A 20,250-nucleotide genomic window follows, 5' to 3' on the forward strand; every position below is an offset into this window, starting at 1 on the left:
TGTCATGAAGACTTAATATGTACCCTTTTTAATGTAGTCACATGTACCTGGTGAGCCTGTATGGTTTCATGCGCATGGATACAGCTTTGTGCACCTTCCTCAGTTTTGTATGTGTACTTAAAGCCATAATGTTTTCTTCAATTTCTGTTTCAAAAAATACTTCGATACAGATAAGGCTAAAAAAATATAATTGCAATATACTTTGACAGGATACATTTCAATCAATAGAGTGATGATTGGGATGTTAGATTTGTGATGCTGTAGCTCTTGTAAATGGTAAACCTTTTATTTTTCTACCTCACTGTAATCTACCAAAAGGGATTTAAAAAAACCCAACCCAAACCTTGATATCTACCCTGTAAAATCAACATGGTAGAAACCTAACTTTCAGCATTTTAACATGAGCCCCTTGTAAAAAGGTGAATACTGAAATTTTATCTTCAGTCTTAAAAGTATTGTTAAGTTAACTGATTAGTCTTCTCTCATGCTTTTATTTCTTCACTGTTGCTGTGTACAGACCTGGAAGATTTTTCACGAGCTGTTGAAAATAACCTAGTTTAAGAGTTCACCGAAAACGTGAGGGATTCATCATTATATATTTACTGTCTGAGGCTGATATAGCTGTAAGGTTTTTCAGATCCCATTGATCTATTGCGCATGTTCCCTCCCTGGGTTGCAGGACGTGCTTCTATTTGCATAAGGCCCTGGGCAAGGTTCTTTCTTGCATTGATTGGCCTGTCCAAGGGAGCCTGATGTGTTCTTGCATTGATCACTGTGTCTTTTCTTGGAAGACAGTGTTACACTGAGTTCATCTCAAACATTCTAGGGAGAAGGTAAAACTTTACTGCAGATGTCTCAATTTTATTCAGATGTTCCTTTGAGTATAGGCCTTTATTTCCAGGATACGTATCTTTTTCTTTAATTTGGATGTGTGCAGTTTGAGTGCAGTATAGACTAGAATATATTGAAAAGTTGTGTTAAATAAAATTGCCAGTATGTATACCACTTATTCCATGATGTTTTTGTTTTAAAACAATGCCTTTAGCTGCCAGCAGAAATCAAAGACATTCTCTTTAAAGAGTTAGAAACTATAAGTCTGTGCATAAACTAAGACTATCAGTGCTGATGTATGTGTGTAGGTTATCACATTAACTTTGTAACTTTTAGATTTGGGGGTCGGAGTAGTGTTCTTAGTTTTTCACTCTCACAAAAATGTAAAATTTGATCTTCTTCAGGACAAAATAGTAGGGTTATGTTGGTTTTCCAGAGCTATGCCTCAGAATTAGTTATGCAAATAACGTTAAATTGTCAAATAAGATAATGATTAATCCAGTTGTATATTGATTAGAAGGGGAAATAATTTCAATTATGTCCTTATTTTTACATTTGTGTTAAGTCATTGAGTGGCTTGAAAAAAGCTTAAAGAGCCAAGTCCTTTTCTAAACCTCTGAGAGAATGGAGCTCTCGCATCTTCCACACGTTAACACTCCTTATTGGCCACTTGTTAAGTCAACATTTAGACTCTCTGCCAAGCACATATTTGCCTACCTGGCTAATCATGAGAAAGATACCTATTATCATAGTCTACTGAACATATATCCATAGTAAGAAAATTTTGACTTACCGACTTACTCTGTCAGGGTTCAAATGAAATATGATTATACTTGATCAGATGTACAACTCCAGCATACATAATTAACATTCAAGCTTTACTAAGTTTAAGAAACTAAGCAAAGATTGCATACCATAGTTGTTTAAACATAAGTTGGGTTCTAGTGTAATGTTATTACTATGCCATTGAGTGCTAAGCATCGAAAAAGGTATTCCTTGATGATTTTGTAAGATTTACAATGAATATTTTTAGTTACCTTAGAATATTTTTTAAAGGAAATAAATATTCAGGGATACATAACTGAGATAATATTATCCCATTGTTACATACATTACATGGAATTTTTATAATTTGTACTGCAGCTTATTGTCTTTCCAAAGAAGGAATCATTTATTATATTTTAGTAATTCAGAACATTGGATTAGAGAACTTATTCCTTTGGTCATTCCCTATAAAAACAAAACTTAGATAAGTGCAATTCAGGTAGCGTATATGAAATTTCATCTTCATTATCATGCAAATACAGCAAGAATGTAACATTTCCCAAGATGTCATTTGACTGTTAGGATCTTTAGAAAATGGCCTCTCAAAGCCACAAAGCTAATATTCTGAAGAGAGCTACATAATGCCTACAAATTGTCTACCCTTATCCTATATGAATAATGAATGTAATAAAATAGGCCATTATTAAAATAGCCAAAAAATGTGGTGACCATTTTGTACAGGCGATTTGTATTTGAATTTCATAGCTATGATGAATTCTAACTGTTCTGTTGGATTCATATATATGTATACACATGCAAACACGATGTGTGGGTATATATATATACACATATATCCAAAAAGTTATAATAAAGAAGTTTGAACATACTTGGAAAACTTTTTTTTTGGTTTTACTGTGTAAATCAAATCCATGCAGATTTGTCAAATATTAAATTGTGAACTTTAAGCATTATTATTGCATATTTAAATGTTATGCAAATATTATAAATATTGTATGTGGTTATCAGTTGCATAGTACATAATGTATATTGTCTACGTTATATGCTACTCTGTCTATATATGATCTTTGGCTGCTCACATTTGCATGTTTGAATGAATGAACATGCAAGATAGACACTAACTATAAAATCATGTCTAAAGTGAGCAATGGGAGTATTCACTTCTGAAATAAAAGAAGAGCCTGTAAATCTCACAGCAACCCATGATCAGACAATGTAATTCATGTGCAGAAAAGTGTTGTTACTTAGCTGTATGGGAGAACTATTGACTGCATGCAGACACCAAGAACATACAAGTGCATGATGCAACAGGACATCCATTGAAAACCCCCATAGTACTCATGTGAAACACACAACAGAAATAATTGTAGGCAATTCAAACAAAGAAAAAAAGCTTTATTTTCTTGCTTAAGATGATCATGCTTTCTGGCATGTGAATGTCATTTTCTTTTTCTGGGGAAAAAAAAGATCACACAATTAGTATGGGGTACTTAAGCAAGATGGCTGGATTGAAGGAATATGATAAGATATAGTAGGCACTAACGTAACTGCCACATTATGTATAGTTTTGTTACCCAGGCGCCAGGCCACTCCCTACAGAACTTTGAACCAACATATCCCCAAGTAGGGATATGCAAACCCCAAGTGATACCCTCAAGCTAATGCTAGGGTACTTGGTGTTGGGCTGAAATACATGTTTTAAGTAGATTTAATAATTGGCTGGTTGATGGAGGTCCTCAACAACAGAGGATACAAGAGGCCTTTTCCTGAAAAGGTCTGAATAGCCTAAAGCTGTGAAATAAGTGGTGAAAAAACACATTTTTTATGAAGGATAAAATTTTTATTGCAGAGTAATATTTTTTTCAGCTTATGGATAATGTTATTTAAGTAAATGCAGAAAGAGTGTGACGCCAACTTCTTTCTTTTCTTTTTAATGTAAAAAGCTCAGTATTTTGAGACTAGAAAAAATAGAGAGGAATGTCTGCAATGTCAGTTTTCTTCGATGTCACTATAACATTTTGTTTCCTCTAATGTATTACTGAGGGAAAAAGGATGGTTATGAGTTATTTTACTGTGCAGATTTTTGTTAAGTCCAGGTATTCCCAATGTGGCAGATACCATGTTATGATAAAAATATAGCTTTGAGTCCTTCTTTCCCACAAACAGATAAATACGTGTATGTATATTACCTGTCATGTTTTATGTCATATGAGTCTTTGTCCCTTGACTCATTCATTTGAACTTATTACTGGCAAATTTGCATCACATGGGATCCTTGGAGGTTTTTTATTTTTAAAAAAATCTATGATTTGTCATTATACCTTGCTTACAGTGGCTCTGTTTTTGTACACAAAAATCCCTGAATTAAATTACATAGAGCTAATCAAGAACTAGCCAATTGTGCTCTGTTTTTAGTCAGGTTCTACAGTGATCTAAAATGATTTGGTAGAGGTTCATTGTGCTAGTTCTATAGAATTGATTTTTTGAGGATTGACAATGCTGGATAGTTTTGGTTGTTTTATGAGTCTGTATAGCACCTATCACAGCGCGGCTATAATTTTGGTTGTAGATACCTACTATAATACAAATAATAGATAACAGTACATAATAAAGACATACCCATCAGAACCCTGTTAGACTGCAAAGACTTTCCCTTTGTCTCTCCAGAAGTATATAAATAGCAATTGTCTAGTGAAGCCTGGAGCTAAATAATTGCCTTGTATAAGGAATATCTTCTTTTTATCAAAATAGGATACAAAATAATACTGTAGAGGATTATTTACATAGCCCTGCCCTTCCATATACATTTTATATTATTGAAAAAATCTGTTACGAACAGTCCAAATAGAATTCCTGCTTGCTTAATTATTATGAGGAAAGTGTCATGCACTAGATGAACGTGATTGAAGATTTACTTAACTTATAACTATATTTTGTATATCTGAATAAATATGTGGAAACAGAGAGTGTATATATATATATAGAGAGAGAGAGAGAGAGAGAGAGTATTCAAAAGTAAAATTATATATACAGTACACATTCCTTAAGATACATTGTTTCAAAAATCATTTTGTTTCATCCCTCTTTTTTCACAAATGTTAAAGTAATTTTGAGCGTTCTTTTTAGTGTTTCGGAATTGGACAAGTAGCTTAGAAAATGCATTTCGTAGGGGATATCTTTCATTGATTGATGTTCTATAAGCCAAATGAACCCGTGCATACTTCTGCAATTTATCACTTGCCTCTGTGTCTCTGTGTCTGCCTATATTCTCACATGTGATTACATATATCATATAAAGCATGTATAAAATTCTTAATAGGCTTTAGCACAGTAATTTCTATAACATCAAAGCCTATTGAGGCTGATAATGTAGGAGGTGTGTTTCAGTCCTTCCCTTTTTCCCCCTGACCTCCTGCACATTGACACACTCCCCTTCAATCACTCCATTTCCACCCAGCTGCATCCCAAGTGAAACTTCATGCTCTTGCCTGTCAGCAGCAAGTACACTCTATACATTCTTTCAATGTAATGTGGAATACTTTCACATATCTTCAAGTGAGAAGGGCATATGAGAGTCAGACTTCTTAAGTACTGGAAACATTGAAGTTATAAAACAACCTCAATTTTGGTCTTAGCTATCCTTGCAATAGTAGACTAATGAATATACTTACGTAATTTCAAGCTTTTGCTTTATGCTTTTCCTTTGCTGTTGTCATTCTCTCTATCTCTCTCTCTCTCTCCCACACGCACGCTTTCCCTGTCTCTCACACATACAAAAACCACATGCATACGTGTACATGCTCACACATGCAGATACAGAGGATCATGTATGAATGCATGCGTGGATATATGTATCCATCCCTGTATGCATATATGTTCCTAAAACTATCAAGTGATCACCTTTTAGATTCAACTAAAGAGAAAGAGTAAATAATTTTCAAAATAAGAATAATTCTCAAATAGTCCAGTGGTACTTTGCTGTTCAAAAATGACTGTCAACAGATCCAGCATAACTGGTATAACATTTCCTATTGAAAGTTGCTTGTCGTGAGAGTCCTTGATGACTGATGCCAGAGAGGACATCATCTCTGTTCATATTACTTGTAGTTACAGCTATTGTATAAACTGAGCTAGAAAGGAAAAACGAAAGGCCTTCCAACAGTTCTAACACGCAACTGTGCTCTAGCTTTCGCCTTAACCAAATAAGTATATCTCTAGGTGACCTATTCTTGTGGTTAGGAAGAGCTTTCGAGGTATAGTAACAGAAGTGTATGAAAAATACTTACAATGAATATTCATTGTTTAGTATGTAAAGACTAAATATGATTAAAATACAATAAAGAGAAGCTGACATTTTTCAGTCATTGCTATTAACTTTTCCAAAATGCTATGTTATCAGTAAAATGGAATGGTTAAAATATACTTTTAATTGTTCTCAATGGCTACGTAGTCAGGCTAAATTTTATAATAGAAATGCATATCTGTCATTTAGATATTTTAATGAATCTTAAGCAATTAAAGTTTCATCCACAATTGTACCCTAATAGTTATTGTAAGGTGTCTAAATACGTATCTACTGTCATTTTGAGCATTGCATTTCCAGTAATTTGTCTCCTAAACTAATGCATTTTGTGCCTTCTTCACTTTAATCATGAATCAATTTATAATGCACATTGTAATCTTTTGGTAAAAGCCTAATTATGTACATTGCTTTTCAAACTGCAAAGATGAGAGCAAATGTCTATTAACGCTTTACATGGAAAACAGAATATAAACATTTTTGTGATCTGAATTCATTTAAAATTAGTCACTTGCACTTTTTATGCAAATAAAATTGGGCAGTCCTGTCAGGCTCTATATTAATTTATTTTACATTAATAGAAAGAATAGCTTTTTTGACATCTTGTATAGGTCTTTTTTTAGTGTTCTAGGTTTTTTCCTTCCATCTGTAACTGGTGTCTTCTCATATCATTTTTATACGTTTCCTTTTTATTTTCCTTATTGTATTGTTATTGCTTGTGTTTCATGGGTCAACTGCTAATGAACATATGATGTATGCTATAATTCACAAAGGTGGGTAGACAACTTTCTATCTTTATCAGAAGTCTGTGGAATAAAATGAAAAATTAAAGTTCCGTACTATAAACAAACCCAGGGTTACTATTTCATAACTCAGTCTGGTAAAATATATACCAAACTGTTTTATATGTTCAACTTTGGGGTATATATTTTTGAGATAATATTAACTTGCTCTTTTTTTATATCACACGACTGAAGATTGAAGTAATTTACTGGAAGGCAGAGAAGTTATATAATAAAATAGTTAACATTGGACTCTAGTATAGTCTAAATAGTGTTAACCCCCAATTAACAAAAAAAAGAAAAAAAATGTCAAAACATTCATTATAGGTTTAATTATAATTTCTGACTGACTCAAAACCTGACTGTTCTGGCCATTCCAATTTAGTCATTCAGTCCATGCTGCCTGTATTGTGTATTCAGCAGTTCCTATTAGACATCTTCACAGTGAGTGATTCTTCTGGACTTTCTGACACCCGCTTTCATGCATGGCCTGCTATTCTGTGTGGAAATTTTTTTTCTGAGCTGCCTGGAACATTAAAGACATCTTGGCCATGTCAGATTGTATATATAATATGTATGTATAGGTATATAAGATGTATTTATAGGTATATAAGAGTCACTTGCTCTAGATATTTGTTCGTAGTGTGACTTTATACAAGCATGGGTTGCTATATAATGTAGTGTGTGTGTGTATGTGTATATGTACACAAATACCTATGAACACATGCAAATGTAATTAGCTTATTCATATACAAGCATATTTATAAAGATTTTCCCTTACATAAGACCCCTGTGGACATTGCTTGCTTGCTTTTAGATTTTTGCCTGTCATTATTGACACTAGGGGGCACTGCTTCTCCTCAGTTGTAGCTTTCTTCTGGGACAGTGAGTAAAACTCAGCTGATTTCTGTAATCTTACTTTAATTAACAATTGAATTCTTATTAAAAAATTCTAGGCTGTTTAATTCATTGTTGTTTTGTTTTTAGTCTAGTGTCTATATGCAGTGTTAATACAATGAGTGGAGGCATTTACACTTACAAACAAATACAGAATTGAAAGTCCCATACAGTAACATTTTTTTTTAATTTGAAATGTCATTCTTGGCAAAGCCAGAAGGCTAAGTTTGTCCTGTGATGAGGTTTAGATCCCTTGCCAGCTGTGCTTCTAGCCAGCAAGTGTGATGAACAGCTTTAGAAACAAGTGAGAGAAAGCACTAAAGAGTTAGTGTGATTCATTTGAACAAAGGTCAAGAGAAAGATAAGCATAGGACAAGAACAGGAAGTTAAAAAGTATATCTTCAGTAATGAAGGTATCCATCAGTTGCCATTATCATTACATGATTTGTTCACCAATTGCTGTGTGATTACTCCGTTCCAAATCACTGAATCATGGGTAAAGAAAAAATATTTCTTGTATTCATGTTTTTTTGTGGATAGGAAGAGTTGAAAATGAAGTTGAATAATCAGAATATATAAATTGACAGAATCTTTTACAAGTGTCAGAACATTACCGGTAGACAGCATTTGTTCCAAATAATGTCCATGTTTGATCAAAAAAATCAAAATGTTGATATTATCTGATGTGCGAGCTCTGTTATTAGCAAACCACTTCAGTGTGTTGAAATTCTTTACACTTCAGATGTTTTTCTTAGATATGAAGTGCAAATGGTGAAGTTTAAAAGTTAAAAAATAGGTATTATTGTTTAAAGAGTCATTGCTCCTTTAAAACTATGATTGCATTCACTATAGATTTGATTTCGCACCCAGAGGTTTTAGTAACATAGGACCAGACCATATGATCTTGTCCAAGCAAGTATATTAAATATTCTGAATTCCTTGGGTCACTGTAAATGCTTCTAATACCAAAAGTCTGGTTAATAGTGCTGACTTTATCTAGTGAAGAACTCAGTTTTTGCATTGAGTAAAATAAAGTATTCATAAGCAAATGTGTGTCTGTTTAGCAGCAGACCTATAAATGTCCAGTTAGTCAAAAGGGACAGGTGTCCAATAAAACTAAAGGTTTCTCCACATAATCATTTTCCTATAAAGGAATTATTTTTCCTAAAAAAATCTTTTAAATATTAACTTCCTAAGAAAGAATTGAAGTCTGTTTAAAAGTGAGCTAAAAAAAGCAGGTTACATTTTTTGGTGTCAGTCAATATAAGAAATATGCATTTTAAGTCCACAATGTTTTTTTTTTAATTCCAGAGAGAGCTTTAGCTATCCTTATATCATATTAATATATGCTTTTTAAAATTACGGTCTTATCAGTATAGTAAATGGCATGTATTCGCTGCAAAATCCTGTTGCAAGTTTTTTTACTGTTCGAAGAAGACAGTATTCTCTGTTGTTTTTAATATGTAACTTTCTAATTATTTCCACAGAATAATATAATAAATCTGGACAGTTTGGGTTCCTACCTGATCCTTAGTAATAGATCTGTCATTTAACAAGAACAGGCATCATCTCGTCATGCTTTATCGGTTCATAAGCAAAAAACTGATTAATCAATATGGGGCAGCTTTTGTTATATTCAACATTTTATAATTTGAAATGTTATTTTGTTGCTACTAACAGTTTATAAGCAATGAGATGCCAGAGTTGTTATAATAGGATTTTTCCCTTCCTAGTAGGATGTTGCTTATGGCTATAAAAAGTTAATTTCAAATCCTGATATACTTGCATTAATTTTTGAGACATTGGCTGGGTGTGCTACAGCAAAGAATAACATGAACATCGCACTGCTATGCTGTACCTAATTGTTTATTACCTCAAGCCAAAGGAAAGAAATGTTAATGTGCCGGCCACAATGTCTTTAGAAAAGTAGAAAACTGACAGAAAAGGTCTTAGAGATTTCTTCCTGTGGGTCTTGAAAAGAGGACCTAGGAAAAAAAGGGGAAAAAAAATACCATCATGTCTAGGAAATAATTTTCAGCAGTATTTAAAAAGGTGAACATTTGGTCTGGATATGTTTGGAAGTATATTAAAATAATACTTAATTACAAAACCTTAGCATCTACTACACTATTGTACTAAAGAATTAGAAAATTCATGATGAATAAAGAAAAGTATTCTGTATGAAAATCAAAGTATTAAAATGCTTATCAGCTGTGATGTGCATGCTCATTCCATTATATGTTTGTATTCTTTGGAGTATTTGCTGACATAGGTGCCCGTTTTCTTTTCGTTTGCCAGTAAGGGATCTGTTGACTCCACAGCTATGTAAAAAGCTCTTATCAGCACCTATTATAATCAGCAAGAACTTTACTATAAATCATTATCAGAAAAAGCATTGTGGTACATTTTTTATAGCAATACGTTTATTTTGAAATTAATAGGGAAAAATAATACAGAGTCTGTGCTTGAGATGGGCTAATAAGCGTGCCCATGGGATTTTCCTTTTTAAGCACTAAATGAAAGCTTTTGCATTGCTAACAGGCTACAAAAGTTGCTTAGGTAATAAGACTCTTTTTCTCTTATCAGTAAAAATGAGAAGGGGAGGGGAGGGATGGGATGGGATGGGATGGCTCAAGGGATTGGTAATCAGATTACAAAGTCTTTCACTTCTAGGTCACTGGTTCAAATCTGCTCCCTGTTTAGTAGTGACCAAAAGCTGTTACCAGCTGATGGCTTTTCAGTGGTCTTTGTGAAATAAATTAGTGGTCTCAGTCCAATGTCTAGTGAACATCATGGTTAGCACCCATGTAGGTGCTTTCACTTGCAACTCTTTTTGTAAGTAAGAATGAACTACCAAGAGATTCTTTCAAAAAATCTTTTAAAGTAAATTAGTGGAGAGCAAAGTTTGTTCTGTTGGTGCCCAAACGACATCTGTTCTGAGTGAGTTGCAGATTTTGTCCTCCAGTGCTGTTAGTGTTACTTTAAATCAGCACAATTTTATAAAAAGTCACATTCCAGTCTTATTATAAATTGTTCTTGTAACTTTTAATTTTAATTATGCTGTATCAATCTAAATTATTTCAGGGTTAGTGAACATAGCTAATATAACATGTTTTTAAATTGCAGAGATTGATAAATACAGATTTACCAAAGCTGTATGTTTACTAAATCCATTAGTCTGAGAAGACATTTTATACTCTATTAACAAGTTTGATTTTGGTTTATATTGTATATAGACATTTTTTATTAATAATCTAAGTTTCAGGTTAATGATGTGGAAGACTGAAACTCTAACTTTGGTAGATTCTTGTGCTGTATAACAATCAAATAGTAGGAAAAAAATTGAAAAATGTAAATAAAGTGGAATACTGAACAATTTAGAGAACATTGCAAAGGAAATTTTCATACACTTGTAGTAAAACTATTCTGAGTGTAAATTTTAAAGTTCCATCTTTTATCAGTGTTATTATCAGATGCCAGACCATTGGTTTAAAGATTCTGCTCTTGTTGGTCTTTGGAAGTGTTGTTATTCATAAGGACAGTATTATAGAATACATACCACAAAGTGAATATTGTTTCCAATTTTGTAATATGTTAACCTGAAACTACATCCATTTAATTTGTTTATATTCCATATATATGTGGAAATCATTTTGACAACATATGGCTAAATATGAATGCATATCTAGAGATACACACAGAGCACTTTATAATGCTATGATATGCAAAAATGATTTTTTCAAAATTAACTGAAGACTAAAAATCAAAATTTCTTCTAATCTGTTAGATCTGCTGCATTAGGTTACTGCAGTCATTCATATACAGAGCCAAACTAGATAGTTCATCAGTCTCAAACTAAGCCTCATTTGTAGGTCTCCTTAGGTGAAATAAATCATGTCTATAAGTTGCTTTTTTATTTACCAAAGCTTTCTCTAGAATCAATGTGCTATAGCTACTTCTGTTGCTTTATAGATGCCACACCCTGCTGGGAGAATAAAAGTCATTAATATAGTCACTGGGACTAAACATAGACATTTTGGCGAACAGAGATCAGAACCCATAGCTCCTCTTCCCTACTGTAGTCTAACTGATAGACGTCGTGTCCCCTCTCTCTGACCCAATGATTCTGAAATTCCTTTTTGCATAGTGAAGACCTACAAAAGTGGGAGTAGGGGAATGGCATCTGGATCCCAAATAGGGCACTCTCCTGGGAAGTACAAGATTTTGGTTTGAACCACCTCAAGCTGGAGGTTGCATCTAACCAAAACCTCCCACTTCTTGCATGACCATTCTAATTCCTTGTAGGCTAAAGCACCACAAACAACTCCTCTGCCTTTGGCCATGTCTTAAAACAGGGGTGAGCAATTATTTGGGCACAAGGGCCACATAAGCTGTTTTGGCACGCTGTCGTGGGCCAGGTCAGCACCTCCCCCACAAACAACTCACCAGAACTCCCTATGTGGGATGAGGCCCCAGGCAGCAATGTTCAGGAGCAAGTGAGGCTGGGATCACAGGGTGAGGTCACGGGGCGGTGACAGCATGGAGCCGGGACCAGGGCTGGGTCAGAGCCACAATCTGCTGCCTGCATGCCCCTGCAACTGGTATGGGTTCTGCAGACAGGGATGTGCAGGAAGCAGAACATAGTTCTGCTCTGCAGCAACCCTGCGCTGTCACTACCCCATAGTCCCAGTCCCAGGGTGGATGCAGCTACCCACCCACCCACGCACCATGGCCATGCAGCTCCCCAAAGCTGCATCTGGGGCCAGGGCTGAGATCTTGGGGTAGCAACAGTCCAGCGCTGGGGCATCCACAAGGGGGAGAGGAGAGCTGCAAGCACCACAGAGGATGCTGGAGAGGCACTTAGCCTCTCTCCTCTCACCCTTCCCCTCCCCCCAGGCAACTGGGAGTGGTGGGCACAATGGTGACTCCGTGCCCCACTACTTGCTGCAGCCAGGACTGGGGGAGACAGGCGGCACGGGGGCACCCCTATCCTGTGCCAGCCTGCAGCTTAGCCCAGGATGTCTGCACAGCAGTGGGAATACCAGTGAGGATGCTGTGGCTGGAGCCTGGGGCTGGCCTCCATGGAGAGTGACCCCCGAACCCAGATGCAGCTCCTTGCCCAGTTGCACGTGGTCTCCATGGAGACCAGCCCCTGGCCCTGACCTCGGCCCCAAAAGCAAAGCCTTCAGTGGGGTTCTCACCACTGCTGCTGCCCCCACACCACTCTGCCCTGTGCTTCTCTGCCCAACACCGAGCTGGCGAGGCTGGAGGCTGTGGCCACCATGCATTCTAGGGCAAGCTGTGGGCTGGCATGGGATGGGGATGCACCAGTGCCATCCAGTAGGGCCAAGGAATCTGCCATGGGCAAGGCAAAATCCATGGCAGGCTATATTTTGTCCACCCCTGTTTTAAAAGGAAGTGATTACAGCTATGCATGATCATTCCTGGACTCTGATGGGGCTTAGAGATGAGATAGCACCCAAGCTTTTGAAACTGGAGCAGTTCTGGGCATGCGTGGAAGCAGAACTCAAGATTTCTGAGATATATGAAAGTCAAATAGTGAAGCACTTAGTAAGTTTGTGACACTAGGGTTAGGTGGCAGCTAATGATGGTTTTATGGATGGCAGTTATGGAATAGAGTGCTTCAAGTCCTCATGTAGGCAGCTACATCATTTATTGAATGTCATCTCAAATCACTGTTGTGATTTTCACAGTATTCTGAAAAATCCTGAAAATTACTTTAGACTTAAATGGCACTTTTCTTCCATAGATCTGAAAAGGGTAAAGGACTATTGTGAAACAAATGAGGAGCCAAAGCTACCTTTGCTCAAGTTCTCCATTTAAACACAAGGGGCACATCCAGATGAGCGCAGTCATGTGATATGTGACGCCCCAAACACTCCTGCAGCACCACATCCTGCACAGTTCGGTGTTCTTCACGCTGCAAGGGCATGCTGCCTGAGCGTGCTCTGCACCGTTTTTTTTCCACATTTTATTTTTACCCCTGGATATCCAGGGGTCAAGAGAACCTGCAGGAAAAAAAAACCAGCACAGCGCACACTTGGGCATCACACTGCTGAAAAGTGAAGCTGGGCCACCTGGAGCTGTGTTGCAGCTGCTGACCAGGCTCCTCATGGCAGAGTCGCCATGGCTGCAGCCCTGAGAGGCCCCCAGGTAAGGCTGCTGGAACCGGCATAGTGCTGGCCCCAGCCTCCTCTACCACCCCCAGGGTAACTTGCTGCACGACAAAGTGCACATGGCACAGGCATACCCCGGGCACATGTAGCTGCGGTGCAAGGTACACTGTTGCTACTTGTCCCCAGGGATCCAAATATCAACACACATCTGGACACTTCCAAGGGATGTTTACACACATTTGGGCACGTGCACTTGCAGCAGCTCAAATAGCAGCGGAACAAATTTGTGCTGGAGATCTGTGCCTCAGCAGACGTCCCTGAACATACACTTTGGTGTGGGGCAAACTGTGCCACTTGGGGCAAACTGACCCTGCCCACCTCCTCCCAGATCTTCAGCCAGAGGGAGCTAGAGGTGCTGGCCCCAGCAGTATAAAAAGCTACCCTGGTGAGGAGCTCAGGGCTTCTTGCTCTCAGGAACTTCTGAGGCCCGGCCAGTTGGTATCTGGGGACACTGCCCCTTGTGCCAGCTGGACTGCTAAAGCAGCCCTAACCTAGAGTGGCCCCTGCACCCTCTACCCATTGCAGTAGTTCAGCAGTGGGGACTGCTGCCTGGCTGTGACCTGCTGCCACCTGTGACAGCATCCATCCCCTTGGACCTGCGGTCCCATTACTGCATGCCTGTCAGACCCAGACAGGAACTGCGTGGCCACCTGGGTTGTACAATGGGCACTGCAGCAGAGACTCCTGCATTTCTGGGCCAGCTGTTAGTGGGCCATGTCTGCGCAGCTGGCCCTTCTGCAACACTGCTGTCATGTCTTCTGGTGCTTCCACTCTGCTATCTGGATAGCTGTTGCCCAGAAGATATGCTTATTTCAGCGGCCTGCTTTGAACTGTCAGAGCTTGTCCTCCTGGCCCCAAATGGCAAGGTCAGCACCTCGTCTGCCCTCCAGCTGGGTCCCCGGTGCTGGCCCTGGGAAGGCTCCTCTACCTGGGTCTTGCCACTTGCCTCTCGAGCAGAGATTCTGGTGTTCCCTGTTTAAAAATTGCAAATTCTTTGATAAAAAACCCAAGTTCTCATTAAAATACCCGAAATCCATGTTCTTCTGTGATTAAATTGAAACAAGTGACAGCGAGAGTGACCCAGTCCTGCCTGAAGGCTCATACTCCCAGGCAGGCTGGGCCAGGCCCGTGCCATGTGGCACAGGTGGTGCCGGGTCCCAGGTGGCCAGGCCTGTGCCACATGGGGGCTCTGCCAGTAGTGGGCCCTCAGCACCCCACTGCTGCTGCTGCAGGGCGGGCTGTGTGCCCAAGATGGTGGAGGGACCCACTCCTTGTGAGCAGTCCCCTCCCACACACACATTTCCCCCCACAGGCCTCCCAACCCCTGTATCCTTACTGGGGCCAGAGCCTGGGTCCCATCCACCGCTGCAGCCTTGCCCCTCTCCTATTTGCCCCAGCATGCTGAGACAACTTACTGGAGTAGCAGGGTACAGGGCAGCCATAGAGATGCTCTGGCCAGATACTCTAGAAGATCCAGCCTCCACTTGCCTCAAGGCATGCTCCAGGAGCATGCCCAGCACCACTTTTTTTCTGCATGTGTGGGGGTTTTTTTAACCAGGATTTCCTGGTATCAAATTTCGAGTCCACACTGCAAATATGCAGTGCAGGGAACATTTTTTTGTTCCCAGTGTGCCTCTTGTGGTGCTTCACACTGCTTTGAGATGCCAGAACAGGCACATGCGCACTCATCTGGATGCACCCAAGGCAGCCAGACACAAAGGAGAAATGAATTGCTGAAAGTCATGTAAGAAATCTGTGGTAAAAGTAGGAAGGATCCATGTTTTATCCATTACATCTCTGAAGCAAATCTCTATTCTTTATTATAATGTGTATAAAATTAATACAATAATGCTTTCTCAATCTCTGTAATACTCCAAGAACTATTGATAAAAAGTATTATGTGAATGCAATTTATTAGTATTATTAATTTTACAGACTGCAAAAATGAGACATGGAAAGGATGTGTGGTTTGGTTGGGTTAGGATTGGCATCAGCACCACAAGACTTTGATTCTGTTTCTGGCTCTGATATTAACTTTTTCTGCATGACCTTGTACAAATCTCTTAACCTCTTTGTTTCACCATCTGTGAAATAGAAGGGGATTCATTATTATTATTTTCTTTCTTTCTGTGTGGGGATTAATTAAGAATGGATGAACAATTCTTTGAAAAGATAATGTTTTCCGTAAGTAAATAGTTTCATTATTTTATTTATCTTCTTATTTTGAAAAAGAAGAATGAACTGCTCAAGGGAGAAGAAGTCATGCTCTAGACTTACTGCTTTAAGATATCCTGAGGTATGCGGGCTCGGGAGTGATTCTTAGGGTAGATAAGAAGTGAAGGAATGTAAGAAGGGATGTATGACCAAGTATTTCCTTTAGAGCTAAGTGATTTAAAAAGAAAACAATGGAGACTACTCCAAGCAGCAGTGGTGGTTTCAAGGTGTATTGGAAGGAGTGATTGTCTTCAGACTGGATATAGTAGTTCAGAGCTGAAACTGAATTGGCTCAGGCTTTCATTCTCAAAGTAGATCATCTGAGTTCCATACATTTTACTGTTCAGAATGACCTGCATGACACCCTAGTGACTTTACCTTTCACTTGCTGTCTGAAAAAAGCATGGAAATATCCATATGCTATACCAATATTTATTCATTAATATTTATTCACCTGTTTTCAAATAGAATAACTATTTGAAATGTTTGAACATTTTATATTGTATTTGGTGCTATTTTCATTTCCCTCTACTTCGTGAGCCAAGCTGTATTAGTTACTAACTATGACATTGACTATGTAGGCCACAAATTTAAAAAAGATACCTTTCTCAAACTGGCCTACAGTGTCCCTTCTATATGTAATAATATCAGTTTCTATAGTCAGAAATCTGGGGAACCTAGCAGAACTAGATGCAGTTATTGTACCCTATAGGAATGCTGGGAAGCCCTGAACTTTTTTAAAAGACTTTGTTTTCCCTGAACCTGAAAATCTGGTCCTGTTAGCACAAGGAGAATCTAAAGTTATAAGTGGCAAAGGTGAAGGGGATTGCCAGTTTCATGGGCTAGTTCCATCCACTAGTTCCATCCCCTAGCCATTCATTTTAAAAGTTTACACAAAGGTTACAGGAAAAAAAATGAAACTCAAAATGTTGACGACAGCAGCTGCAGTTAAGCTCATGAAAGTTTCCTTTCAACTTTGGTGTAATCCTTTAGTTTCTTTCCACTGGGGAATCTGAGTTTATTCCAACTGTCACCTCAGGCCTTCTCTATTCTGAGAACGCACCAAAAGGACTCTAGGAATAGGCAAACCTACTTATGTTCTCGGGCAATATTGAGGGGCTCCTATACACAAGCGGCAAGGCTGCTCCAATGCACTGTAATTACAGCAGGTCGGAGCAGACTCAATTGAGTCTGCTGAAATGTGGTAATTACCGCACTCCAATGAACTCCAGCGTCTCATGTATCAGTGTCCCCGCACAGAAAAATGGCAGCAGGGCTGCTTTAATTAAAGCTTCTTCAAAGAGCTTTAGTTAAAGTGCCCCACCGCCATTTTTCAGCACAGGGATGCTAATATATAAGACACTCTGGGTGTTTTAATTAGAGCGGCTTTAATTAAAGCACCCCACCACCACTCCCACCACTCCCTGAGCACGTGTATAAACACCCGAGGAGATTGTCTCCTCAAGTTTGTCGACCTCAGCTTTTGTATCATTTTACCCATATCACTTTGGTTTCGGTTTCGGCATTTTGAAGGGACAGTGGTTCGTTTCGGTGTTTCGGATCAGTGTCCCATTTCGATTTGGCCAAATCTGTTTTGGAGTTTCAATGTTGTTTCGGTGTTTCAGCCATAGGCTATAATGGGGAATCACTAAAATGCCTATGAATTTGTCATTTCTTGCCTGATTTAGAAGAAAATTGCAGGGATGGTAGCCCCTTCTGAGGGCATGAGGACTGCCAGGTTTCAAGGAGATAGGTGCAGGGGATTTTGTGAAACTGTACCTCAAACTGTTCAAAGCAAAACTAGCATTGCTTGGTGACAGCGGCAGCATGCTGTCATCCCGCACGCAGATCAAAGGGCCTATGCCCCCCGGGAAGAGTCCAGTACAGCTCTGCAGCCCTCCCGGTGCACGCGGAAGCCCAGATCTGCATGAGCGATGACAAGAGGCTGCCACTGCCAGCTGGGGCCAGCAGCAGCACTGGGTTCTTCCTGGCACTCGGTGCGGGCTGCAACAGGCAGACTCGGGTGCTGGTGCTGGTCCCAGCTGCCAGTGGCAGCATGCTGTCATCTGCATGCTCTGCAGCCGTTGAGTGCAGAGCTTTAAACAAACAAACAAAAAAAGCCCTGCACTCATTGGATACAGCAGCGGCAATTAGGGCCTCTGGGGGCTCATGGCAGAGCCTCCCCATGCAGTGGCGGGCAGCAAGGATTGCCCCCCCATCTACCACCTGTGCAGTTGCTGCCCCATTGTGTGGGTGCAGCATGGCTCGGCAGGGCACTGCGGAATGTCTGGGAGCTGGGGTGGCTTCAGCTGTCAGCTTCAGCTCCCAGTTCGATTCCCCAGCTCTCTGATCATTCCCCCAGCTGTTCCCGGGGGACACGGGCCCCTGGATCTGCGCATAGGGTTTCAGCAGGCTGCTGCTGCCAGCTGGGGAAATAACCCAGAGCCTCAGCTGGCAGCGGCAGCCTGCTGTCATCCTGCACACAGGTCCAGGGGCCTGTGCCCCCTGAAAAGAGCTGGGAGTAAGATCAGGGAGCTGGCGAATCAAACTGAGAACTGGGGGAATGTTCAGGGACTTGAACATTTCCCCAGCTCTTCCTGGGAGGCGTGGGACCCCGGATCTGCCTGCCAGGTTTCAGCAGTCTGCCGCTGCAGGCTGGGGCCAGTGACAGCACTTCACTCTTCCCGGTGCTTGGCACAGGCTGCACTGAGCATCTGCTGCTGGCCCCAGCCTGCAGTGGCACCCTGCTGAAACCCCACAAATAGATCCAGGGACCTGTGCTCCCTGGGAAGAGCTGGGGAGATGATCAGAGAGCTGGGGAATCGAACTGGGAGCTAGATGTCAATATCAGAGCAGTCCTTCCCACCCTCTTCCCCCTCCCTCCTCTTAGTTTTTGTTTCCCTGCAAGCCTGGCTCCTAAACTCCAAAATTCTCCGAAACATTTCCAAAATCTTTCAGAGCCTTCTGTTTAGTTTTGAAGCTCTTTTGGAGCCTTCCGTTTTGATTCGGATTCAGTGTTTTAGGTGCCAAAAGGGCCCGAAACACCTCCGAAACAAAATGGCTGCTGAAATTTGGTACAGCCCTACAATTTAACTATGTCTGATTCCAAAACAGATTAGAAACGCATACAGTTAAATCAGCACAAACAGATGTGTGTAGGCCAGTCCTACGGTAGTTAACTGCAGCACAGACATTTATCAATAGAAAGGGAGTTTAATCAACTGCTTTTCCCTGGGGGGGACTAGTTCAAATATCAAGATGAATGTGACAAGTGCTCTGTAGAAAAGGTTAAGGTCCTTCCTAGCTATGGAAAGCTAGTGAATGGTGTTGCTTAGAGTCACAAAAGATACTGGAGGGAAAGTTCATTGTGATTTTTGTCATTTGAAGCAATATAAATAACGATTGTAGTGATCACATTGATCGCAAAAAGTAGTAATGCAAAAAAGTATAAGAAGGTTGGCTATTAAACAGCTCTCAGAGATATGGGATAGCTGTGTGGATTTCCAGTCCACTCTGAAAAGCTAGCAACAACTCATATAAAGTGTGGTGATGGGAACCTGTTAACCACTTTTGGTGGTATGATACGATAGTGAGGAAAAAAAGAAAGAGACAAAAGTCAGAGTCTCCATTTGAATTACAGTATTGTTTGTGGAACTTCTTAGATCATCAAGTCACTCAGAGTACCTGGCCTATGATGTGCAACAGTTTGAAAGTAAACACTATGGATGGCTAGGGTTGCCTTTAATCCAGTTATAGTCTATGTATATTTTATTTTATTCTATTTACTTTAAGTTATACAAAGGGCATAGAGGAATGCATATCCATCATTTTAGATACTTGTAGTGCCAACTGTGTGCTCAGCTCTGAACACAAAAGGAGACCAGATTGCATTTCAAGAAGGCTACAATTAAAGAAGTGACACAAATTGGACATGAAATGGTGTAGGAAATACAGAAACTGAGAATATTTTAGAAGCATCTTTTAATTTTGGGAGGTATAAGGGGATTTTTACAGTGAGGTATATGTGGATTGTGCAAAACATTTTTGAGCAGGGATTTGAAAATTGAGGAGATTGATTGGACTCTTGGCATACACAAGGAAGGCAAGCAATTGTCTCTGAATCATGTTGATTTTCAAAGTATACGGGAAACATTCAAGAAGGCCTGTGGGAAATCTGGGAGGCATCACTTGGAGTTTATTGCCAAAACACAAAGGTAAAATATGATTTAGAATCTGCCGATCTTTT

The 20,250-nt window shown here is 39.6% G+C and overlaps 1 protein-coding gene across 7 annotated transcripts in view; it reads left to right on the forward strand.

Moving 5' to 3' along the window:
• ARB2A (ARB2 cotranscriptional regulator A) overlaps positions 1-20,250 on the forward strand; it is a 413,000-nt gene that overhangs the window by 248,652 nt on the left and 144,098 nt on the right. The gene's annotated exons all lie outside the window — the stretch shown is intronic.

Source organism: Alligator mississippiensis, chromosome 3 (assembly GCF_030867095.1).
Source record: "Alligator mississippiensis isolate rAllMis1 chromosome 3, rAllMis1, whole genome shotgun sequence".
Lineage (NCBI taxonomy): Eukaryota > Metazoa > Chordata > Crocodylia > Alligatoridae > Alligator > Alligator mississippiensis.